Source organism: Anabrus simplex, chromosome 4 (genome assembly GCF_040414725.1).
Source record: "Anabrus simplex isolate iqAnaSimp1 chromosome 4, ASM4041472v1, whole genome shotgun sequence".
Lineage (NCBI taxonomy): Eukaryota > Metazoa > Arthropoda > Insecta > Orthoptera > Tettigoniidae > Anabrus > Anabrus simplex.
In genome coordinates this window covers 184430345-184457315 of record NC_090268.1, presented here as the reverse complement: position 1 = coordinate 184457315, position 26971 = coordinate 184430345, and the positions used below count along the sequence as shown (strand labels likewise).

Genomic DNA, 26971 nt, shown 5'->3' with positions numbered 1-26971 from the left:
AAAGGCGTTATAGTGTTAATCCTCTAAACATTCAAAGAGATTTGATAGGAGCTTTCGAAACCCTCTACACGGACTTACGAGAAGACGAAACGAAGCTTTTTAATTATTTTAGGATGACCACAAAATCATTAGATGAATTGTTTGTCAGTTCCATGTTACAAGAAATCATTCCGTGCCCATTCGTCCAATGGAGCGGCTCTGCGTAACACTGAGGCGTGTATATTTTTCGTTCGGCAGGCAATAGACTTAAATTCTTCAATCTACAGATGTTGAACGCCATGTGTCTGCTTTTCCGTCAGAGGTCAGCACAATCAGACTGCTACAGCCCCGGTTGAAGGGGGGACAGAGTCACGCGCCTCACCGGCGTCAGTGAGTTCCTAGACTTGACCTAGCGTGGGTAACGGTGGTGTGTTTGTTGCGCTACATCATGGACCACCGCGCCCTAATGTATATTTTGTACAGTGTAATTACTTTTAATAAATTAAGTATGTAATGTACATTATATTGGCCTTCCCTTTGAACTTAATGATGAAGTACATTTCGTGGACTGTGGGAAGAGCTAGGCCTCGTTCAACATGAGTAAACAACTCGAAAACGAGACCGAACAACAGACTTATTAAATATTTAAAAGAATATTGTATAAAATACCATAGAAACAACTAAACGTAAATTATTTCTAAGATTATGTTTCTAATTTTAGCTTTGAGTAGTGTTCATTGTTCTTTGGTGATACATGTATATTGCTGATTCCCAAGAATGAGTAGATTCATCTAGGCAAACAGATGATGACTGGCTTTGATGTGGATGATTATAGGGAATTTGGAATTGACCTGGATCAGACAAAGCTGTAGAAGGTTGGGTTGGGAGATCATAACGCAGTTGGGATTGACCTGAATCAGTTTGGGTTCGAGAGTGTGCATTATATGAATCATATTGAGAGTAGGATGCACAATTCATGTTTCTGGAAGGAGTGGAACGATGGGTGCATAATTTCCCCGTTTGATTTTCATTATTAATTGGAGCACTTCACTTTGAAAAGTTAATTTTTGTTCTTCGTTGAAAGCCTTCCTTGTTCCTTTTTAATAACATTAAATGTTTTCCCCAAAATAGTCCGTTTGTTGCTTCTTTTTCTCTTTAAATTTAACAGTTTTGTCGAGCTCCTTTCCGACACCATTTTCCATAACTGAAGTATCATCACGTATTTCATCTCCTTCGTTATCAAAGTCTTCAGAAACTAGTAGGCCTCTGCTGAACCTTATCTAAAAATTGCATTTGTTCATAATTTACATACTTTATTGGTTTTGATGACGCTGACCCACTCTTGAGAACTTTAGCTTTCCCTTTTACCTTCATTGTATCAATCTCTTGATGATTTCCATCTGGAACGAAGTTTTTCAGCTGTAAAGAAACAGAGGTGAAATTAAAAAACCATAGTCACAAGCGCATGAACTATGCTATAGAAAATGTTATTATTTTCAGGTATCTCGCAAGTTGAAATACGTTCACCAATCTTCGCCACACATACAGAATGGGCATAACTATTTCCAAAATAGTACGTGAAGTGTGTGCGATATTGTGGACGGTGCTGAAAAATGACTGCATGACTCAACCGTCTGCAGAAGGATGGAAAGAAATCAGCCGTGGCTTTGAAAGTAAAGTAAACTTTCCGAACTGTGTGGGGGCGGTTGACGGCAAGCTTATTCGCTTAGTAAATCCCCAACAAAGTGGGTCACTTTTTATAAATTACAAACTTTTTTTCGGTTTGATTAATGACAATTTGTGATGCCAACTACTGTTTTACTTTTATCGACGTAGGGGCTTATGGGAGAAATTGTGATTCCCCCGTCTTTTCAAACAGTTTATTTTGGAACAAGATGACAAACGGACTGCTTGACTTCCCTCCACCAAAACCACTGCCAGGAACTGTGAACCCTTTAGGCCCATACGTATTAGTGGCATGTGCTAAGACCCTATTCCAGAAAACATCTGAACCACAACAAGAAAATATTTAACTATCCTTTGACTAGAGCTGGAAGATATTGTACCCGGAAGAGTGTTTATATCTTTGAGGCGCTTGATATTAAATTATTATTCGTCTGCCTCCCCCACCCACAGGGGGTGTGTGTTTGGTCCGCGAGAGGTATTTTATTTCCCTCAAGTCCGCCGGCAAGCCGGTTAGGACCCCCCTATCCGCCACCTGGGACGCGCCACGTGGGGGTATCACCTCTCCCCCTGCTACGCCAGCGTGGCAGTGACATACAGGAGGCTGAATCTGCCATGGGCACAACCATCAAAAAGAAGATAAAACGACCTGTTATATCCAGTTCCTCTTTAGATGAAGATGAACCGGATTTCAGCATTGCTTCTTCAGGAAACAGACTACCAGAAATCAGCTTTGATGAAGAAGAAATGGGTGGGACCACCACCTCTCTGACTCCAATAGATGCGCCGGAAGAATCTCTTCCATGGTCTAGGAGAACGTCCTAGAAACCTAGTGCCCTTGTTTCAAAATTTTGATGTGCGTGCTGCCCGGAGATGGGCCTCATACGTGTGCGATTACGCCCAAAAGCCCGCAACTGTCCACACAGGACCATTGCGTGGTGGGAGCGCCATGTACCTTGGCAGTGGTATCCGCCTGACAACACAGGTCCCCGCACAGCCGAATGCCAGAAGAACACATTATTATTAATTATTTTTTATTTTTTTCTCTATATTTAGTGCTCTGTACACGTTATGGGGCACATGCTATTGCGGGTGACTAGAGGAAGGGAGTCTTAGTGCTCATTGCCTCAGTCATCCCGTATTAGGCATCGTTCAACACCGGACCCCGGGCAGTACCTGCTATGGCCATGTGGGTATTGCCTCGGCTGCAGGTTCGGCTACAGAGACCCCTGATCGGAGTGGGTGGCATTCGGGGAGGATGCTATCGGGCATGGCATCCAAACGAAGTCGGCTCTCTCAAGGTGGTCCCACACCTAAGTCTTCAACTTTTGCTTCCCTGAGAGCTTCAACTCCCTGGGAACATGCGCAGCGTGAAGGAATGGGATCCAGCTTCCCTAGGTTTCTGGTCGCTACCAGAACCGATGGGCACGATCTTAAGCTGGTGAAGTCCATTCTCTTTAGTAGGCACATCGAAAGCGTCTATGGCGAACTGGAGGAATTTAAGAAAATGCGCAACGGAAGTTTGCTTCTAAAGACTCGTACAGAACTGCAAGCTGATCAGTTGATTAAGTGCTAGCACTTTGGCGAAATCCCCGTCAAAGTAGAGGAGCATTAGTCCTTGAACCTGGTTCACGGAGTCATCCTTCACCGCGACCTTATTTTGAACACTGACCACGAGTTGATGGAAGACATGAAGAACCGTGGCGTGACACACGTCCGGCGCATTACGCACAAGTTCAACGGTGAACTGGTGCCTTCATTGTCTCTTTCAAGTTGTCAGTGTTACCAGAGAAAGTCAAGGTAACAACTTATCGTTGCGATGTGAGGCCGTACATCCCGCCTCCTATGCGATGCTATCAATGCCAGCGATTCGGACATATGGTATTTCGCTGTTCGAATCAGGCTGTATGTGGTACATGTGGACGAGTAGCTCACGGCGCGGAGGAGTGCACAACTCCATACAAGTGCACTAACTGCTCCGGTTTTCATTATCCTCGGGATCGGAATTGTCCGATATACCTGAGTGAGAAGAAGATCCAGGAGATCAAGACGCTGGATGGTCTTTCCTACCAGGAAGCGTGCCGTAAGTTTAATTCTACGAATACACCTGCCCGTACACTTGACTATAGCTTGATAGCTCAGAGTCTTCCAGGTTCGTCATTTACAACCTCGACACCTGTCCACACCGCTGTGCCCAAGGCGACTGTTGCTGCTCCCAGCAACGTCGCAAAGAGTCAAAGCTCGAAGGGGGTACCACCCCACCTTCGACCAACCAGAAGTCTCCCCCCCCTAGGAGGTCGACGAAAGTCGTGCCCCAGCCGGCGGAGGCGGCATCGTCGACCAGGGCTGGGAAACCATCTCCCAGCCCGTCTAAACTCAAAAAGAAGAAGGGGAAGAAGAGCGTCCGTGCTGAGCGCTCTCGGACTTCCCCTGCGAAGGAGAAGTCATGCCCCCCATCTGGGGGGTATGAGTCTGCGCCGGGAGGCACTCCTGCTCCCAAACCTGCGCGCTCTCCTCGTAGGGGACCCCCTCGCGCCCGAAAAGCGTCGAAGTTCTGGGCGGCACCCCTGACATCTTTTGACGACGGGATGGATGTCGCGCTGTCCTCTACATCTGCGGATGTAGCAGTAGATAGTGTTTAGGCTTACGAGCATTTTGTCGCTCATAACCTAACACTACTTTTGTAGTCCACACTATGGCACTGTTACAGTGGAATTGTAACGGTTATGATAGGCATCTTGCTGAGTTACGTCAGCTTATTAGTGAGTACGCAGCGAGTATAGTCTGTATTCAGACCAATTTCAGACCTGGTCATCATACGGTCTTGAAGAATTTCAAACTATACTCGACAGAACGATACTATGCTTACCGGGCTTCCGGTGGCGTTGACATTTTTTTACGTTCTGACAGCTACAGTCAAGGGGTTCCATTAAGAACCCCTCTTGAGACTGTAGTCGTTCGCGTCTCGCTGCCTGTCATAGCAACATTGTGTAATGTGTATTTTCCACCAGGGCAGCACCTTAACAGGACCGATGTCGCTGATCTTATAGATCAGTTTCCACCTCCCTTCCTTTTATTGGGCGATTTTAACGCCCATCATCCTATATGGGGCTCTGAGACGCCTTTCCCCCGGGGACGAGAGCTGGAAACATTAGTGACAGAGCTGGACTTATGTCTTTTGAACACAGGGGAACCAACTCACTTCAGTGTACGTTACGGCACATATTCTCGCGTAGACGTAAGTCTATGCAGCCGAACGTTGGTTCCACTGTTTCGGTGGAATACACACGATGATCTCTGTGACAGTGACCATTTTCCCATCATCCTTACTTTGTTGAAACATAAATCCGTCGAGGCTCCCCCTCGATGGATTCTTAAACATGCTGATTGGCCAAAGTACACATCACTAGCTGTCTTTGCTGACGATATCAGGCGGACCGTCGGCGAGGAGATAACTTACGTAACCCAAGTTATTCTTGCGGCTGCTGAGGAGTCCATTCCGCTCTTCTCCGGGAATCCTCGCCGAAAACTCGTTCCTTGGTGGAACGGAGAAATAGCAGCAGCCATCAAAGAACGCCGTCGTGCTCATAAACGTTACCGTAGACAGCCTACTGCGGCCAATTGGTAACATATAAGAAATTCCGCGCTAAGGCGCGGGTTCTTATTCGCCAAAGTAAGAAGGCTTCATGGGAGAGATATGTGTCGTCTATGACGTCACACACTCCATCTCAAGTGTGGACTAAGCTTCGGCGTATTTCGGGTATCCATGGATCATCTTCTGTACCGGGAATTTACATTGCTGGCAATATCGTCACTGAACCCCTCTCGATTGCTAACCACTGATTTCCTCGCTGTGAAGCGGGAGGCAGAACGTCATCACCTTAGTTTTGCCTCTCAAGCTTCAGAGGACTACAACGTGCCCTTTCCGAGTGGGAAATTCGCAGCGCCCTAGCGCTTTGCATGCACACGTTGCCTGGACCGGACAACAACCATAACCAGATGTTGAAACACCTTAGTGATGATAGTCTACTCTATCTCCTTCGTGTGTTCAACCGTATCTGGATGGAGGGTGATTTTCCGTCTCAGTGGCGAGAGGGCATAGTTATTCCTGTCCTCAAGCCTGACAAAGACCCTAAGTATGCAGGAAATTACAGGCCGATTTGTCTTACCAACTGCCTGTGTAAGCTTTTTGAGAGGATGGTAAATCGCCGACTCGTGTGGTGTCTGGAGAAACAAGGACCATTGTCGGAATACCAGTGTGGTTTTCGAGCCGATCGATCCACCACTGACTACTTGGTCCGCCTGGAGAGCTCTATCCAATATGCGTTTCTCCGTAAACAGCACTTGGTAGCTGTTTTCTTTGACTTAGAGAAGGCTTACGACACTACATGGCGATATGGTATCCTTTCAGTTCTGCATCAATGGAGATTCCGAGGTAACTTGCCGGTATTTATTGCGAATTTTTTGTCCCGAGTAGGGAGGACATATACGCAATATCACGTTCAGGAAAATGGAGTCCCACAGGGATCGGTCCTTAGTGTCACTCTGTGCGCGATTGCCATAAACGGTACTGTCGCTGCTGCAGGTCCAGTAGTAATACCGTCGTTATATGCGGATGATTTTGCTCTGCATTATAGGTCGTGCAGAATGGCAGTCGCAGAGCGACAATTACAGCAAGCTATTAGGGGGGGTGGAGAAATGGACCTTAGACCATGGCTTTCGGTTTTCTGCCGCAAAGACCTCCGTTGTCCACTTTTGTCGTCACCGTACTCTTCACCCACATCCTGAGCTTCATTTAGGAAGTGTCGTTCTTCCAGTTTTGACACTTACCGATTTCTTGGTCTCCTATTCGACAGTAAATTATCGTGGGAGCCACACGTGCGGGAGCTCAAAGTACAATGCACCAAGAGGCTTAACCTTTTGAAGTTCCTTAGCAGCACTAAATGGGGAGCTGACCGCGTGGTGGTCCTCCGATTTTACAGGGCACACATTTTGTCCAGGTTAGACTACGGCAGTGCAGCATACGGCTCAGCAAGGCCAAGCGTGCTTGGGAAGCTCAACAGCATCCACTACAGCGGGGTTAGGTTGGCGACGGGAGCTTTCCGTACAAGCCCCATTGCCAGCCTGCTCGCTGAGTCGGGTGTGCCGCCTTTACATCTGAGGCGCCAGCAAATGCTTCTTTCGTATGCTGCATATTTGCGACAGATGCCACTTCATCCAAGCTACCTTGCGTGTTCAAAAATGCCAAGCGTTTGCTGTACGCTGCTTGTTCTCGAGCAACGCGGCCGGTTGGAATACGCTTGGAGAGCAGTTACAGATTGTTCGACGTACTTTCGGTTTCTTGCCTTGTCAGACAACCAAGTGGGGTACCTCCGTGGGTAGTACGACGACCTGAAATAATCCTGGATCTGCACACTGGCCCGAAAGAAAACACGGACCCTTCGATTTATCGGAGGCACTTCCTGTCCGTTGTTGGCCGCTTTCCAGGTTCCGTCGTCGTCTACACGGATGGTACGAGGACAGATACGAAGGTGGGTGTACGTTCGTTGTCGACAATGATAGGTTCCTTTTTGCTCTCCCGGAAACCTGTAGTGTGTACACAGCAGAGCTCTATGCTATCCGCGAAGCTCTGCGGTACCCACTGTACAATGAACGCCGACACTTTCTCGTGTGTACTGACTCCTTGAGTTCGCTCCGGTCTATTGATACTTGTTTCCCTCGCACCCTCTGGTGCAGCGAATCCAGGACCTGCTGGCCGGGTGTTCGGATGCCGGAACCAGAATCACGTTTCTGTGGCTCCCAAGCCACATGGGCATAGGGGGAAACGAGTTAGCATATCAGGCTGCCAAGGAGGCAGTTACACTGCCCCCGTTGCCTTTCAAGGTTCCAGCAAGTGATATTCGCTCTCAGCTGAGACATCAGGTTATGTCCTATTGGGAGATGGAGTGGCAGGCCATCCCACTTCCCAATAAACTGCGACCGATAATAGGAACAACGAAGGTTTGGAGGACTTCCCTTCGGACTTCGCGGAGGGAAGCCGTGGTATTATGTCGTCTTCGGATCGGCCATGGTATCCTGACTCACTCGCATCTTTTGAAAGGGTAACCGCCTCCGATGTGTACCTGCGGCGAACACCTTACCGTGGTACACATCCTTACGGAGTGTGTGGACCTGGTCGATCTGCGCCGTAGTCTTAACCTTTCGAGTACAATCTCCCTTATCTTCCGAGATGACGAGCAGTCAGCAGACCTCGTCATCCGCTTTATGAGGGATAGTGGTTTGTTTTCTCGTGTGTGATGATGTCAGAGACATCCGCGAAATGACTAGCGAGATGATTAGCAATCGGAGGGGATCAGTGGCGACACTGCCTGCAATGGAAATTCCCGGTACAGCAGATGATCCTTGAATACCCGAAGTTCGTCGAAGTTTCGTCCACACTTGAGATGATGGAGTATGTGACGTCATAGACGACACATATCTCTCCCATGAAGCCTTCTTACTTTGTCGAATAAGAACTCGCGCCTTAGCGCGGATTTTCTTAAATTTTACCAAGTTGGCCACAGTAGGCTGTCGACGGTAACGTTTATGAGCGCGACGGCGTTCTTTGATGGTTGCTGCTATTTCATCGTTCCACCAAGGAACGAGTTTTCGGCGAGGAGCCCCCGAGAAAAACGGAATGGACTCCTCAGCAGCAGCAAGAATAACTTGGGTGACATAAGTCATTTCCTCGCCGAAGGTCCGCCTGACATCATCGTGAAAGACAGCTAGTGATGTGTACTTTGGCCAATCACCATGTTTAAGAATCTATCGAGGGGGAGCCTCGACGGGGCTATGTTTCAATAAAGTAAGAATGATGGGAAAATGGGCACTGTCACAGAGATCATCGTGTGCATTCCACCGAAACAGTGGAACTGACGTTCGGCTGCATAGACTTACGTCTATGAGTATGTGAGAGTATGTGCCGTAACGTACACTAAAGTGAGTTAGTTCCCCTGTGTTCAAAATACATAAATCCAGATCTGTTAGAAGTGTTTCCAGCTCTCTTCCTCGGGGACAAGGCGTCTCAGAGCCCGATATGGGGTGATGGGCGTTAAAATCGCCCAATAAGAGGAAGGGTGGTGGAAGCTGATCTATAAGATGAGCGACATTATTGATGTTCAGATGCTGGCCTGGTGGAAGATAAACATTACACACTGTTGCTATGACAGGCAGCGAGACGCGAACAGCTACAGCCTCAAGAGGGGTTCTTAATGGAACCTCTTCGCTGTAGCTATCAGAACGTACAAAAATGCCAACGCCTCCGGAAGCCCGGTGAGCATAGTATCGTTCTGTCGAGTATAGTTTGAAATGCCTCAAGACCGTATGATGACCAGGTCTGAAATTGGTCTCCTGAATACAGACTATACTCGCTGCGTACTCACTAATAAGCTGTCGTAACTCAGCAAGATGCCTGTCATAACCGTTACAATTCCACTGTAACAGTGCCATAGTGTGGACTATAAAAGGAGTGTTAGGTTATGAGCGACAAAATGCTCGTAAGCCTAAACACTATCTAGTTCTACATCCGTAGATGAAGAGGACAGCGCGACATCCATCCCGTCATCGAAAGATGGCAGGGGTGCCGCCCAGAACTTAGACGCTTTTCGGGCGCGAGGGGGTCCCCTACGAGGAGAGAGCGCAGGTTCGGGAGCAGGAGTGCCTCCTGGCGCAGACTCATATCCCCCAGATGGGGGGCATGACTTCTCCTTCGCAGGGGAAGTCCGAGAGCGCTCAGGACGGGCGCTCTTCTTCCCCTGTTTCTTTTCTAGCTTAGACGGGCCGGGAGATGGTTTCCCAGCCCTGGTCGACGATGCCGCCTCAGCCGGCTGGGGCACGACTTTCGTCGACCTCCTAGGTGGGGGGGGAGACTTAGTCTTCCCCCCTTGCTGTGCCGGCTGGGAACTGCCAGCCGGCACAGACATCTGGTTGGTCGAAGGTGGGGTGGTCACCCCCTTGGAGCTTTGACTATTCGCGACGTTGCTGGGACCAGCAACAGTCGCCTTGGGCGCAGCGGTCTAGACAGGTGTCGGGGTTGTGAATGACGAACCTGGAAGACTCTGAGCTATCAACCTATAGTCGAGTGTACGGGCAGGTGTATTCGTAGAAATAAACTTACGGCGCGCTTCCTGGTAGGAAAGACCATCCAGCGTCTTGATCTCCTGGATCTTCTTCTCACTCAGGTATGTCGGACAATTCCGATCCCGAGGAGAATGAAAACCGGAGTAGTTAGTGCACTTGTATGGAGTTGTGCACTCCTCCGCGCCGTGAGCTACTCGTCCACATGTACCACATACAGCCTGATTCGAAAAGCGAGATACCATATGTCCGAATCGCTGACATTGATAGCATCGCATAGGAGGCGGGATGTACGGCCTCACATCGCAACGATAAGTTGTTACCTTGACTTTCTCTGGTAACACTGACAACATGAAAGAGACAATGAAGGCACCAGTGGCAACGTCTTCACCGTTGACCTTGCGCGTAATGTGCCGGACGTGTGTCACGCCACGGTTCTTCATGTCTTCCATCAACTCGTCGTCAGTGTTCAAAATAAGGTCGCGGTGAAAGATGACTCCGCGAACCAGGTTCAAGGACTTATGCTCCTCCACTTTGACGGGGATTTCGCCAAAGTGCTCGCACTTAAGCAACTGATCAACTTGCAGTGCTGTACGAGTCTTTAGAAGCAAACTACCGTTGCGCATTTTCTTAAGTTCCTCCAGTTCGCCATAGACGCCTTCGATGTGTCTACTAAACAGGATCGACTTCACCAGCTTAAAATCGTGCCCATCGGTTCTGGCAGCGACCAGAAACCTAGGGAAGCTGGATCGCATTCCTTCACGCTGCGCATGTTCCCAGGCAGTTGAACCTCTCAGGGAAGCAAAAGTTAAAGACTTACGTGGGCGACCACCTTGAGAGAGCTGACTTCGTTTGGAAGCCATGCCCAATAGCATCCTCCTCGAATGCCACCCACTCCGATCAGGGGTCTCTGTAGCCGAACCAAGCAGCCAAGGCAATACCCATCTGGTCATAGCAGGTACTGCCCGGGGTCCGATGTTGGACGATGCCTAATACGGGATGACTGAGGCAATGAGCACTAAGACTCCCTTCCTCCAGTCACCCGCAATAGCATGTACCCCATAGCGTGTACAGAGCACTAAATATAGAAAACATAAAGAAAAATAATTAATAAGAATATGTCCTTCTGGCATTCGGCTGTGCGGGGACATGCGTTGTCAGGCGGATACCACTGCCCGGGTACATGACACTCCCACCCGCCGCGTCCTGGGTGGCTGCTGGCACGGGCTTTCGAGCGTAGTCGCACACATAGGAGCTCTATCGCCGAGCAGCACGCACATCAAAATTTCGAATGGTCTACATCTGACCCTCGGAAAAATAATAATAAAATATAGAGGGGACCATGGCCACATGACCCTTTAAGTCGCCTTCTACGACAGGCAGGGATTACCTATGGATGTATTCAGCCTCTCCCATCCACAGGAGGTCCATCACATTATACCAAACCGCAATCCATGTCCGCGCCAAGGTCGCCCCTTTTTGTCGCCTCTTACGACAGGCAGGGGATACCGCGGGTGTATTCTACATGTGCGCCCCCACCCGCAGGGGGTAGTGTGTTTGGTCCGCGAGAGGTATTTTATTTCCCTCAAGTCCGCCGGCAAGCCGGTTGGGACCCCCCTATCCCCCACCTGGGACGCGCCACGTAGGAGTATCACCTCTCCCCCTGCTACGCAGGCGTAGCAGGTTCGTGGACGGACCGGAAGTGCCTCCAATAAATCGAAGGGTCCGTGCTTTCCTTTGGGCCAGTGTGCAGACCCAGGATTATTTCAGGTCGTCGTACGACCCACGGAGGTACCCCACTTGGTTGTCTCACAATGCAATGAACCGAAAGTACGTCAAACAATTCGGAACTGCTTTTCAAGCGTATCCCAACCGGCCGCGTCGCCCGAGGGCAAGCAGCGTACAGCAAACGGTTGCCATTGTTCAACACGCAAGGATAGCTTGGATGAAGTGGCATCTGTCGCAAATTTGCAGCATACGAAAAAAGCATTTGCTGGCGCCTCAGTGTAAAGGCGGCACACCAGACTCAGCGAGTAGGCTGGCAATGGGACTTGTACGAAAAGCTCCCGTCGCCAACCTAACCCCGCCGTGGTGGATTCTGTTTAGCTTCAGAAGAATGCTTCGTCTTGCTGAGCCATATGCTGCACTGCGATAGTCCAGCCGAGATAAAATATGTGCCCTATAGAATCGCAGGAGCACCATGCGGTCAGCCCCCCAAGAAGTGCTGCCAAGAAACTTCATGATATTAAGTTTCTTAGTGCATTGCACTTTTAACTGCCGCACATGTGGCGCCCACGATAATTTACTGTCAAAAAGGAGCCCAAGAAATCGGTAAGTGTCAACAACTGGAAGAACGACATTTCCTAAATAAAGCTCAGGATGTTGGTGAAGATTACGTTGACGACAGAAGTGGACAACAGAGGTCTTTGGGGCAGAAATCCGAAAGCTATGTTCTAAGGTCACTGCTCCACCCTCCTAATAGCTTGCTGTAGCTTTGCGACTGCCATACTGCACGAGCTATAGTGCAGAGCAAAATCGTCCACATATAGGGACGGTAATACTGCTGGACCAGCAGCAGCGACAATACCGTTTATGGCAATCGCGAACAGAGTGACACTAAGGACCGATCCCTGTGGTTCTCCATTTTCTTGAACGTGGTATTGCGAATATGCCCTCCCTATTCGGACACGTAATATACGGAGGGACAAAAAATTCGCTATAAATACCGGCAAGTGACCTCGGAATCTCCACTGATGCAGGACTGAAAGGATACCATATCGCCATGTGGTGTCGTAGGCCTTTTCCAAGTCAAGGAAAACAGCTACCAAGTGCTGTTTACGGAGAAACGCATCCTCGATAGAGCTCTCCAGGCGTACCAAATGGTCAGTGGTGGATCCAGCGGCTCGAAAACCACATTGGTACTCCGACAAGATTCCTTGTTTCACCAGACACCACACGAGTCTGCAATTTACCATCCTCTCAAATAGCTTACACAGGCAGTTTGTAAGACAAATTGGTCTGTAACTTCCTGCATACTTAGGATCCTTGTCAGGCTTGAGGACAGGAATGACTATGCCCTCTCGCCACTGAGACGGAAAATCACCCTCTATCCACATTCGGTTGAACACACGAAGGATATATAGTAAACTATCATCACTAAGGTGTTTCAACATCTGGTTATGGATGTTGTCCGGTCAAAGAGACGTGTCCTTGCAAAGCGCTACGGCGCTGCGGAGTTCCCACTCCGTAAAGGGCACGTTGTAGTCCCCTGAAGCTTGGGTGGCAAAACTAAGGTGATGACGTTCTGCCTCTCGCTTCAGAGCGAGGAAATCGGAATGGTAATTCCCGGAGCCAGATACATCCGCGAAATGACTAGCTAGATGGTCAGCAATCGTGCGAGGGTCAGTGGCGACACTGCCTGCAATGGAAATTCCCGGTAGAGCAGATGATCCTTGGATACCCGAAATCCGTCGAAACTTAGTCCACACTTGGGATGATGGAGAATGTGGCGTCATAGACGACACACATCTCTCCCATGAAGCCTTCTTACGTTGTCGAATAAGAACTCGCGCCTACGCGCGGAGTTTCTTATATGTTACCAAATTGGCCACAGTAGGCTGTCTACGGTAACGCTTATGAGTGCGACGACGTTCTTTGATGGCTGCTGCTATTTCATCGTTCCACCAAGGAACGAGTTTTCTGCGAGGAGTCCCCGAGAAAAACGGAATGGGCTCCCCAGCAGCAGCAGCAGCAAGTATAACTTGGGTGTCGTAAGTTATCTCCTCGCCGACTGTCCGCCTGATATCATCCTTAAAGACAGCTAGTGAAGTGTACTTTGGCCAATCAGCATGTTTAATAATCCATCGGGGGTGAGCCTCGACGGGTTTATGTTTCAACAAAATAAGAATTACGTCTATGCGAGAATATGTGCCGTAACGTACACTAAAGTGAGTTGCTCTGTTAGTAGTGTTTCCAGCTCTCTTCCCCGGGGCAAGGCGTCTCAGAGCCCCATATGGGGTGATGGGCGTTAAAATCACCCTATAAGAGGAAGGGTGGTGGAAGCTGATCTATAAGATCAGCGACATCAGTTATGTTCAGATGCTGGCCTGGTGGAAAATAAACATTACACAATGTTGCTACGACAGGCAGCGAAACGCGAACAGGTACAGCCTCGAGTGGGGTTCTTAATGGAACCTCTTCGCTGTATATATCAGAACGTACAAAAATGCCAACACCTCCGGAAGCCCGGTGAGCATAGTACCGTTCTGTAGAGTATAGTCTGAAATTTCTCAAGACCGTATGATGACCAGGTCTGAAGATGGTCTTCTGAATACGTACTAACGTACTAACTGCGTACTAACTAATGAGCTGACGTAACTCAGCAAGATGCCTGTTATAACCGTTACAATTCCACTGTAACAGTGCCATAGTGTGGACTATAAAAGGAGTGTTAGGTTGTGAGCGACAAAATATTCGTAAACCTAAATATTATCTACTTCTACATCCGTAGATGTAGAGGACAGCGCGACATCCATCCTGTCATCAAAGCCGCCTCAGCCTGCACAGACTTCTGGTTGGTCGAAGGTGCGGTTGTCCCCCACCTTCGAGCTTTTACTCTTTGCGATGTTGCTCTGAGGAGCAACAGTCGCCTGGGGCGCAGCGAACGTCCCGGGTAACGATGTCGAGAAAGTCGAACGTGGAAGACTCTCAGCTATCAAGCTATAGTCGAGTGTATTGGCAGGTGTATTCGTAGAATTACTTACGGCACGCTTCCTGGTAGGAAAGACCATCCAGGGTCTTGATCTGCTGGATCTTCTTCTCACTCAGATATGTTGGACAATGCCGATCCCGATGAGAATGACGACCGGAGCAGTTCGTGGTCTTGCATGGAGTTGTGCACTCCTCCGCGCCGTGAGCTACTCGTCCACATGTACCACATACAGCCTGATTCGAACACCGAGATACCATATATCCGAGTCGCTGGCATTGATGGCATCGCATAGGTGGCGGGATGTACGGCTTCACATCGCAAGGATAAGTTGTTACCTTGACTTTCTCTGGTAACAGTGACAAATTGAAAGAGACAATGAAGGCACCAGTGATAACGTCTTCACCGTTGACCTTGCGCGTAATGCGCCGGACGTGTGTCACGCCACGGTTCTTCATGTCTTCCATCAACTCGTCATCAGTGTTCAAAATAAGGTCGCACTGAAAGATGACTCCGCGAACCTGGTTCAAGGACTTATGCTACTCCACTTTGACGGGGATTTCGCCAAAGTGGTCGCACTTAAGCAGCTGATCAGCTTGCAGTGCTGTACGAGTCTTCATAAGCAAACTACCGTTGCGCATTTTCTTGAGGTCATCTAGTTCGCCGTAGACGCCTTCGATATGCTGGATCCCATTCCTTCACGCTGCGCATGTTCCCAGGGAGTTGAACCTCTCAGGGAAGCAAAAGTTAAAGAGGTAAGTGGGGGTCCACCTTGAGAGAGCCGACTTCGTTTGGAAGCCATGCCCGAAAGCTTCCTCCCCTAATGCCACCCGCTCCGATCAGGGGTCTCTGTAGCCGAACCAAGCAGCCAAGGCAATACCCATCTGGTCATAGCAGGTACTGCCTGGGGTCCGATGTTGGACGATGCCTAATACGGGATGGCTGAGGCAATGAGCACTACGTCTCCCTTCCTCCAGTCACCCGCAATAGCATGTACCCCATAGCGTGTACAGAGAACTAAATATAGAAGAAAAAAGTAAAAATAACAATAATATGTCCTTCTGGCATTCAGCTGTGCGGGGACCTGCGTTGTCAGGCGGATACTACTGCCAAGGTACATGGCGCTCCCTCCCGCGATGGTCCTGGGTGGGCAGTTGCGGGATTTTGGGCGCAATCGCACACGTAAGAGGCCAGCGTAGTAGGTTCGTGGAATAATACATTTTTTAACTCTATGAATATAAGGAGAATCGTCATACAGTGGCATATGAACAGGCCACGAAATCGAAAGAAGAATGTTAACCTGTTTGGCTGAGGTGGTTGAGCATAAATTACAGTGGACATTGTACCGGGAGGTACACCTCATCCGGGCACATTTAAAAGGAGAGCTTTAAGAAACTGCTAATGCATAAAAGTTGGGACATTAATCAGAAAATGTCACTACTGAATAACTGAGAATTTTGTTATTTTAAAGTTTCCTAAACTGACTGGATCCCTTTTTCTTTGTTTTGGTGTACATCAAGAAGGTTGATCCTTTTTTCATAGATGTCTCTACAAAAACTGAGGTCATGTAATCTGGTGCAAGATGGAAGAATGTGCGATTTAAGGAAGTTTTGTTTTTATATGTTTTCTCAACTAAATTAACTTACATTTATGTTAATGAAGGTTTGCAACACTTCCTTCTCATCCCGCCAGCTTTTCAGTCTGACCAATCTGAAATTTTCCTTATTTATTTTTCAACCAATAATAGGCGTCTTGTAACTTTTTATTCTGCCAATAAAAATAAAAGGTTGTGTCCGGATTTAGTCTAGAGCCTTCTCGAACCCACCCCTGGGGTATATAAGCTGCGCCTTTTTCGAGCTACCTTGTCTTATTGATCGTCGTAGTTCTGAGTGCGTTTGTTAAGACAGGAGGCGGGGTGCTTCATTCTTCGGCAGGCAGAACATCAGCCGAGGTAATGGCCACCAGTTTTCTATCTCTGTAGCTATCTACGCCAACTTACCCGAGGGGAAGGTCCTAATATTCCACTTTGTAACTACAGTAACACCTCTCTATAACGGACACCTTCGGGACCGAAAAAAAGCCCGTTATAAAGGGGTGACCTCCCGAGAGAGGTTATGAAACCGGTACCATTAAACCGAAGTTGGAACACCAATAACTCATGTTTAGTATATGTTAACAGTTGTCGAAAATGTACCTTTAATTGTATACTGTTTTGTACAATATAGTGCACAGCACTCACATGAGAAAGTTTTAGTTGGACTGCTGCAGCTGCGATGTACTGTGTTAGAGACAAAAACACTTCTATGGAAACCTCTATTGAGCACACTGTCACTATTACCGTTCACCATGTTAAAATTAAGAAGAACATACGAGTTTTTGAAACTTTAAATCAATGTGTAGATGTAGCAATCTCTAGCACAGTTCAGTAAAACATTAGCACTTGAGAAAATCCTGAATGTTCGTTTGTTTTGTCCATTTTGTTTTAGCAATGATATTTTCAATATATGATGATGATGATGATCAAGGTCATCGGCCCCTAACGGTACGAAATGAGACGAAATGGAATGACAAATTAAAAGTCCAAAATTCTCCACTGACAAGAATTCAAAAGGTGAGGACTAAGAATGAATCGATGGACATGAATTTAAAACATCAGTGGATGCGACCCGCTATGCCTTACATTCACAGATTCTGACGTAAAACAATATTATTACTGACCGAGGGACTGCTCCTATAGCATAACATTGAATCGATGATGCTTGCAGTCTAAAGGGGGTCCAAAATCCAAGTTATCGGCCCCTCATAACGGTACTTATCGCTAGGAATGTACAACCATGGTATTTGTCATGTTGCGGTACTAATCAAAAGTAGCAGTGACTCGCGGTATTCCTACACATTATGGTTCTACTCACAGGTTATGAAATTCGACATATACTATAGACCTATGGTTTTTCTCACATTGCGGCGCCATTTACAGGCAACGAAACCCTATGGTGTTCAGCACATAAGAGTACTAACCACAGGGACCTTCCCCTATCCCAATTCTTCATATAGTGGGTACTAATCATAGGCAAGGCAGAACCATGGTAGCTATCATCCCATGGTCCCGCTCATATGGTGGTACTAATCACAGGTACTGCAAAAGCCGACCGCACGGTGCTCCTGTTTGCTACTAATCACAAACCTATTTGATACCGAACATAGTGGTACTACGCGCAAGTAAAATGGACCCACGATGTTCTCCGCGTGGTGGTACTGATCACAAGTAGTTTCATGGTTGCAAGACAATCATCCCTTGGTCGCCCCTTTTAATCGCCTCTTACGACAGGTTGGGGATACCGTGGGTGTATTCTTCGTCTGCGTCCCCCACCCACAGAGGGTTGTTTGGTCCGCGAGAGGTATATTATTTACCTCAAGTCCGCCGGCAAGCCGGTTAGGACCCCCCTATCAAATGAAAACCCCCACATTTTTCACTTTTAATGAACAGTACTACGCTGCCGATCTAACAGTCCAAAGTTCCAGAGCTGGAATGACCAGGCCGCAGACAGCCGTGATCCGCGAACACTCTTAGCTTTTTTCGGAGAGGGTGTCGAATATTGGAGAGTCCCAGGGCAAAAAACTATGCCCTTTTACTAAGCTGTTTCCTAGGAGTATCCGATGAGTCGGAAAATATGAATTCACTACATTGGCGGCGGAAAAGTCTATCTGACAATAAGGTAATTTTTTCCTCCAAGCCAGAGGAGAAACCCCCTCTTCACTTCTAGTTTTGAAAAAAATGAATGTATAATTTAATAAAAGTGAAGAGGAAGAATCTCTTTTCAAGAAACGGCTCTTTTCAGGGTTAAATTTTAATTTATTTATTGAATTGTGGTGCTATAATTTGGAATATGCCTAAATTTAATTCTAGACCAGGTCATACTACTACCACTAAGTGAGCTTCTGCCTTAAGAGTACACACTGCTCATTCAAAACAGCACGTCAGAGTAGGGATCGAATAGCTGGAATACTATGATGAACTAGTGAGTCACGTACCAGCAGCACGGTATCAGAAAATGTATGAACCAGAGGAATGACGTGCTAGGCCTAAATAAGAAAGTTTTCTAACTCCCCAGCTATTTTCGCCAGTATTCAGTCAGGCTGTTATACTCGGTACGCAGTAGTAATCACGTCTATCGGACTTGAGCGGCAGCATAAGGGACATAGAACATCACCACAAACAATGGTCAATATAATGTTATTGTTGATCAATGTTATGCGCTTTCAATATTGTAGGCTTTCACATTTAGTTCTCTTCCGACTCTTATCATAGTCGGTACGGTAACATTGAATAAAACATAAATGTTCGGAAACTGTATTCTCTATAACTTTTGTTATGTAGCACTTTTTGATAAGACCAATAACATAGGTATTTAAAAATTAAATTTTAGGGGCCTTCTCCTAAACTGGAATTTCATACATGGCGAAAAAAATTGTTTATAACTTAGACTGTAGTTTCCTATTTCCCGACTCTGTATACCGACTTCCATTAAATTCTGTTAACCCATTTTCTCGTGACTCGGCGTTGATATGAACTTGGCAACAAAAATACAAATTCATGAATATCTGTGTTATCAAACTACGAACCGGCTACGCAGGGGCAGAGGTGATACTCCCAGGTGGCGGATAGGGGGGTCCTAACCGGCTTGCCGGCGGACTTGAGGGAAATTAAATACCTCTCGCGGACCAAACACACTACCCGCTGCGGGTGGGGGACGCACACGTAGAATACACCAGCGGTATCCCCTGCCTGTCGTAAGAGGAGACTACAAGGGGCGACCAAGGGATGATTGAATTAGAACCATGAAACTACTCTTCATTCGTACCATCATGCGGGGAACACCATGGGTTGCATGTATTTGCGAGTAGTATCACTAAATTGATACGAAATAGGTTTGTAATTAGTTGCAGTAAAAAGCCTGGCCTGGTGGATTCCAGAACCCGTGCGTTGTACCCATGTGGGCAACACCGCGGGTCTGGGCGTAGCCTGTGAGTTGTAACGCTATATGACGAGCAGTCAGCAGACCTCGTCATCCGCTTTAAGAGGGATAGCGGTCTGTTTTATCGTGTGTGATGATGTCCTTTGTCCTAGTGTTTTTGTGCCAGTTGCGCTTTTATCCCATTGACTTCATTTTAGTTTGTGTTGCGCATTTTAATGTGTAATTTTAACGTCTAACGTAAATTATGTGTTGATATCTGTACTACTGGGCAATGCCTTATTCCTTCGTTTTCCTGTATTTTCTCTTATATTATTAGAAAATAAGGCATTGCGTATTAGATCCACTGAATGTTTTAATTTCACCCTCACATTTCTTTATCACCATTTGTTTAAACTCTAGTGTGAGGATATTTTTTAAGATTTTAACTTCATATCTCATGTCGTTCATTTCGTTCTATTATGGGCCGATGACCTTCGATGTTAGGCCCCTTAAAACAACAAGCATCATCATCATAATAATCATATCTATGATTTTCAAGTTAGAGTACATTTTGGTATTGATTGTGTAGAGCAAAACAGAAAGTACATTTCGTTCCTCATCTGCCCACCACATGTACCAGCATACAGGAATAAATGCTCAACTTCCGTATAAAATTGCTTAATGTAACTCAGCAGGCAGCTGCCAATTTCTCCATTCCCTTTCCTGCCGTGAGCCTCATCCCACAAGTAGCAGGTTCCATTCTTGAATGAATCATAAGCTATAAAGTTAAAAACTGAGAGTTTTATCTTATAGTAAATTTGGCAGTTCCCTGCAAGAGGTATTTGGTGTATCGCTTGCATGTCATAACTTCCACACACAAACTTTGGATTGTCAGCCGCAGTTTTGGTATCTTCTTCCTTCATTTATCGTATTTGAAGCTTACGAGTGATGTGTTCCAAATAGTCCGAGCTGGTGGTAGTTGTCTTGGTGCGTTCTGCCTCGGTGCACTTCGAGCATTGATTCTTCTTCGGAGTGAAAATGGCTAAGGGTGGTTCGAACTTATTAAGAATCGCCCAGAATACAGATTCTGACACCTGAGAGCGTTACGCATCCTTGCTGTACAGGTAACGTAAGGTTCGTACTTTTATGTCCGGTACCAAGTAGAGATGATTGCTCCACGGTAGTGAGCAGGAACTTTCGGAAACTAGTTAATGAGGGCACGAGCGTGGCGAACAACTCGTTCTGGAGTTGCATTTGGAGCTGGTCGTCCAGCCCTCCGATCTCGCCCTAAGTAGAATCCGTGAGGGCTCGTGTACTGCAAAACCGCGTTTACCACACTCTTTGAAGTAACAAAGGTATTCAGAAAAAAATCTGTGATATAATCGAACTGCATTTCCAGCTACATTTGGCAATGTATACCTCCTACTGACTTCTTTATTGAATCCACGAACCTGCTACGCAGGCGTAGCAGGGGGAGAGGTGATACTCCCACGTGGCGCATCCCAGGTGGCGGATAGGGGGGTCCTAACCGGCTTGCCGGCGGACTTGAGGGAAATAAAATACCTCTCGCGGACCAAACACACACCCCCTGTGGGTGGGGGAGGCAGACGAATAATACACCCACGGTATCCCCTGCCTGTCGTGAGAGGCGACTAAAAGGGGCGACCAAGGGATGTTTAAATTGGAACCATGAAACTGCTTTTGATTCGTGCCATCACGCGGGGAACACCAAGGATTGCTTTTACTTGTGCGTAGTACCACTACATTAGGTACGAAATTGGTTTGTGATTAGTAGCACACAGGAGCACCGCGCGGTCGGCTTTTGCAGTACCTGTGAATAGTACCACCATATGAGCAGGACCATGGGATGATAGCTACCATGGTTCTGCCTTGCCTATGATTAGTACCCACTATATGAGGAACACCACGGGATAGGGAGAGGTCCCTGTGGTTAGTACTCTTCTGTGATGAACACCATAGGTTTGCGTTGCCTGTAAATGGCGCCGCAAAGTGGGAAAATATAGGTCTGTATTAAATGTCGAATTTCATAAGCTCTGAGTAGTACAATAATGTGTGGAATGCCGCAAGTCTCTGCTACTTTTGATTAGTACCGTAACAGGACAGCTACCATGGTTCTATTTTGATAGCGATCAGTACCGTTATGAGGGGCCGATATCTTCGATTTAGGACCCCCTTTTGACTGCACGCATAAGCGATTCAGTGTTATGCTATAGCAGTAGTCCCTTGGTCAGTAATACGACATTGTCACGTCCGTTTATGTGCCTGTGCGACATTGCGGGTCGCAACCACTGATTGTTTTAAATTCATGTCCATCCATTCATTCTTCGTTGTCACATTTTTGAATTCTGGTCAGTGGAGAATTTTAGACTTTTAATATGTCATTTCATTTCGTCTCATTTCGTACCATTAGGGGCCGATGACCTAGATGTTAGGCCCCTTTAAACACCAATCATCAATCAATCAATCTTTATTGAATTCCGTATCAGGTTGCTTTTTCTCTTACGTTGAACAGGTTGCTCACTAACATAGTTGTACAACATACTCTTTTAGCGTTCGTTATTTTCGAAACCATAATATTCGTCGAAGAGTGTTTGTTGGTGTCCTCGAGTAATGTTCGTCAGGCATCTGAACCTACATGCAAAATCATCCAGTTTCACAGCCTTGGGTGGAATAATTCGGCCATTTATGTCGCTGTAACTCTTGCCAGCCAGCCGATTTTCCGTTTTGACGTTTCTCTTCCAGTTTGCAGGGTCTACAAAACGTCATCTTTTCCGCTTCCAACTCATCCAACCACCTGCACAATTGATCTGCCTCTGTACTCATTTCTATTCATATCCAAAATAAATACATTAATACAGCCTTCAGTATTACAGATTATCCACTTTATGTCCGTATCGATAATGTAATCCAATTAATTAATGGTTCCACGTAATCGATACTTTCTCTTTTATTTAGCCTTAGGCTATTTAAAAAGACATTGGGGAGGGTGCATTGAAGGCGGTTGTTAGTTGGATACTAAACTTAATATTAAAAACACGTATTCGGCTAAGAAGTTTTAGGTTCACTATAAATCTTGTGAGTTTTTCCAATAAAATCACTTCCTACTGAAAATCTACTGAGAATCTACAAGTTAACTCGACCGTTGTTAATTCAGTGAGTCCAAACCCACCAAACGTACACTGAATTTAAAACAAATAGAGCCAAACGCCAAACAACAACAAAATTCAACAGCCTACACTTCATTATAATCAATTACATGTTATTTGCTTGATATTTTAGAGTTAGGCAAACAGTCATTGATTGTACCTCTCCCTTAAGAGTTTAAAAATGTATTAATAATTCTATTACCGTATATGATTTTAAGAAATATGTCTACATCTGGTTGGTGTTGTAGAATTTGGCAACAATGTAGGTCCTAGACCTGGTAGTCCAGCAGTCAGGTACTAAAAGAACGGGGGTACCTGGAAAGTATTCCGAACTTAATGATATATAGTTATGTTGTTAGTGGTTACTCTGTGTAGTAGAATCTGAGTTTTTGACCTCGACACCTATGGTAGGCCCCTTTCGTTTTAAGTATTTCCGTCTTACAGTAAATGCTCTATTCCACGAAACTGCTACGCAGGCGTAGCAGGGGGAGAGGTGATACTCCCACGTGGCGCGTCCCAGGTGGCGGATAGGGGGGTCCTAACCGGCTTGCCGGCGGACTTGAGGGAAATAATACACCTCTCGCGGACCAAACACACACTCCCTGTGGGTGGGGGAGCCAGACGAATAATACACCCACGGTATCCCCTGCCTGTCGTGAGAGGCGACTAAAAGGGGCGACCAAGGGATGTTTAAATTGGAACCATGAAACTGCTTTTGATTCGTGCCATCACGCGGGGAGCACCATGGGTTGCCTGTACTTGCGAGCTGTACCACTATATTCGGTACGAAATGGGTTTGTGATTAGTAGCAGCAGAGAGTTTGTTCCCCTGTGGGTTTCCAGAACCCGTGCGTCGTACCCATTTGAGCAACACCGCGGGTCTGGGCGTAGCCTGTGAGTTGTACCAATATATGAGCGGCACCGTGGGTCTGCGTTGCCTTTGATTTGTATTCACTATGTGAGGAAAACAGCGGGGCCCGTTTGGGTCTGTTTTCTCGTGTGTGATGATGTCCTTTGTCCTAGTGTTTTTTTGTCAATAGCGCTTTTATTCCATTGACTTCATTTTAGTTTGTGTCGCGCATTTTACTGTGTTATTTTAAAGTTTATTGTAAAGTACGTATATATATCTGTCCTAGCAAACAATGCCTTATTCCTTTGTCTCCTGTATTTTCTCTTATTTTATTACAAAATAAGGCATTGCGAATCAGATCCACTGATTGTTTTAATCTCATACTCATTTTCCATCATCATTTTTTAAACTCTGGTCAGTGGATACGTTTTAAAATTTTAACTGTCATATATCCTGTCGTCCATCTCGTTCCATTAGGGGCCGATGACCTTCGATGTTAGGCCCCTTAAAACAAGCATCATCATCCCCCAATGTCATCGGCCCCTAATGGAACGAAATGAATGGCATGAGACATGAAGTTAAAATTTTAAAAAGTATCCACTGACTAGAGTTAAAAAAGAATGGTGATGAAGAAAAATGAGGGTGAGATTAAAACATTCAGTATATCTAATACGCAAAGCATTATGTTCTATTAAAATAAGAGAAAATACAGGAAAACGAAGGAATAAGGCATTGCCCAGTAGTACAGATATTAACACATAATTTACGTTAGACGTTAAAATAACACATTAAAATGCGCAACACAAACTAAAATGAAGTCAATGAGATAAAAGCGCAACTGACATAAACAACACTAGGACAAAGGACATCATCACACACGATAAAACAGACCACTATCCCTCATAAAGCGGATGACGAGGTCTGCTGACTGCTCGTCATCTCGCAAGATAAGGGAGATTGTACTCGGAAGGTTAAGACTACGGCGCAGATCGACCAGGTCTACACACTCCGTAAGGATGTGTACCACGGTAAGATGGTCGCCGCAGGTACACACCGGAGGGGGTTCTCCTTTCAGTAGATGGGAGTGTGCAAAGATACCGTGGCCGATCCGAAGGCGACATAATACCACGGCTTCCCTCCGCGAAGCCCGAAGGGAAGTCCTCCATACCTTCGTTGTTCCTTTTATCGCTCTCAGCTTATTGGGAAGTGGAATGGCCTGCCACTCCATCTCCCAATGAGACATAACCAGATGTCTCAGCTGAGAGCGAATATCACTTGCTGGAACCTTGAAAGGCAACGGGGGCAGTGTAACTGCCTCCTTGGCAGCCTGATCTGCTAACTCGTTTCCCTCTATGCCCATGTGGGTGGGGAGCCTCACAAACGTAGTTCTCGTGCCGGCATCCGAACACCCGGCCAGCAGGTCCTGGATCCACTGCACCAGAGGGTGCCGAGGGAAACAGGTATCATTAGACTGGAGCGAGCTCAAGGAGTCAGTACACACGAGAAAGTGTCGGCGTTCATTGTACAGTGCGTACCGCACAGCTCCACAGATAGTATAAAGTTCCGCTGTGTACACACTACAGGTTTCCGGGAGAGCAAAAAGAAACCGATCATTTCCGACAACGAACGCACAGCCCACTTTCGTGTCTGTCCTTGAACCATCCGTGTAAACGACGACTGAACCTGGATAGCGGCCAACAACGGACAGGTAGAGCCTCCGATATATCGAAGGGTCCGTGTCTCCTTTCGGGCCAGTGTGCAAATCCAGGATGATTTCAAGTCGTCGTACAACCCACGGTTGTACCCCACTTGGTTGTCTGACAAGGCAAGGAACCGCAGGTACGTTAAACAACCTGTAACAGCTCTCCAAGCGTATGCCAACCGGCCGCGTTGCCCGAGGACAAGCAGCGTATAGAAAACGGTTGCCATTGTTGAATACGCAAGGATAGCTGGGATGAAGTGGCATCTGTCGCAAATTAGCAGCATACAAAAGAAGCATTTGCTGGCGCCGCAGGTGTAAAGGCGGCACACCAGACTCAGCGAGCAGGCTAGCTATGCGGCTTGTACGAAAAGCTCCCGTCGCCAACCTAACCCCGCTGTGGTGGATGCTGTTGAGCGTCGCAAGAACTCTTGGTCTTGCTGAGCCATATGCTGCACTGCCGTAGTCTAGTCGAGATAAAATGTGTGCCCTATAGAATCGTAGGAGCACCCTGCGGTCAGCCCCCCCAAGAAATGCTGCTAGAAACTTCAGTGCATTGCACTTTTAACTGCTGCACGTGTGGCTCCCACGATAATTTGCTGTCAAAAGGGAGCCCAAGAAATCGGTAAGTGTCAACAACTGGAAGAACGACATTGCCTAAATGAAGCTCAGGTTGGGGCTGAAGTGTACGTTGACGACAAAAGTGGATAACAGAGGTCTTTGCGGCAGAAAACCGAAAGCCATGTTCTAAGGTCCACTGCTCCACCCTCCTGATAGCTTGCTGTAACTGTCGCTCTGCGACTGCCATACTGCACGAGCTATAGTGCAGAGCAAAATCGTCCACATATAGGGACGGTATTACTGCTGGACCAGCAGCAGCAACAATACCGTTTATGGCAATCGCGAACAGAGTGACACTAAGAACGGCTCCCTGTGGGACTCCATTTTCTTGAACGTAGTACTGCGAAAAGGTCCTCCCTACTCGGACACAGAATAGACGGAGGGAGAAAAAATTCGCAATAAATACCGGCAAGTTACCTCGGAATCTCCATTGATGCAGGACTGAAAGGATGCCATATCGCCAGGTGGTGTCGTAGGCCTTCTCCAAGTCAAAGAAAACAGCTACCAAGTGCTGTTTGCGGAGAAACGCATCCTGGATAGAACTCTCCAGGCGTACCAAGTGGTCAGTAGTCGAGCGAGCGGCTCGAAAACCACATTGGTACTCGGAGAAGAGTCCTTGTTTCTCCAGACCCCACACGAGTCGGCGATTTACCATCCTCTCAAATAGCTTACACAGGCAGTTTGTAAGACAAATTGGTCTGTAACTTCCTGCATACTTAGCATGCTTGTCAGGCTTGAGGACAGGAATGACTATGCCCTCTCGCCACTGAGACGGAAAATCACCCTCTATCCAGATTCGGTTCAACACACGAAGGAGATATAGGAGACTATCATCACTAAGGTGTTTCAACATCTGGTTATGGATGTTGTCCGGTTCAGGAGACGTGTCCTTTCAAAGCGCTAAGGCGCTACGGAGTTCCCCCTCCGTAAAGGGCACGTTGTAGTCCTCTGAAGCTTGGGTGGCTAAACTAAGGTGATGACGTTCTGCCTCCCGCTTCAGGGGTAGGAAATCAGGATGGTAATTCCCGGAGCCGGAGACATCCGCGAAATGGCTAGCGAGATGGTTAGCAATCGCAAGAGGGTCAGTGGCGACACTACCTTCAATGGAAATTCCTGGTACAACCGATGATCCGTGAATACCCGAAATCCATCGAAGCTTCTTCCACACTTGGGATGATGGAGTATGTGACGTCAT

General features: G+C 47.0%; 1 pseudogene; it reads right to left on the bottom strand.

Moving 5' to 3' along the window:
- Nucleotides 1–696: 696 nt before the first annotated feature.
- LOC136872220 (uncharacterized) lies at nucleotides 697–26971 on the bottom strand (annotated as a pseudogene).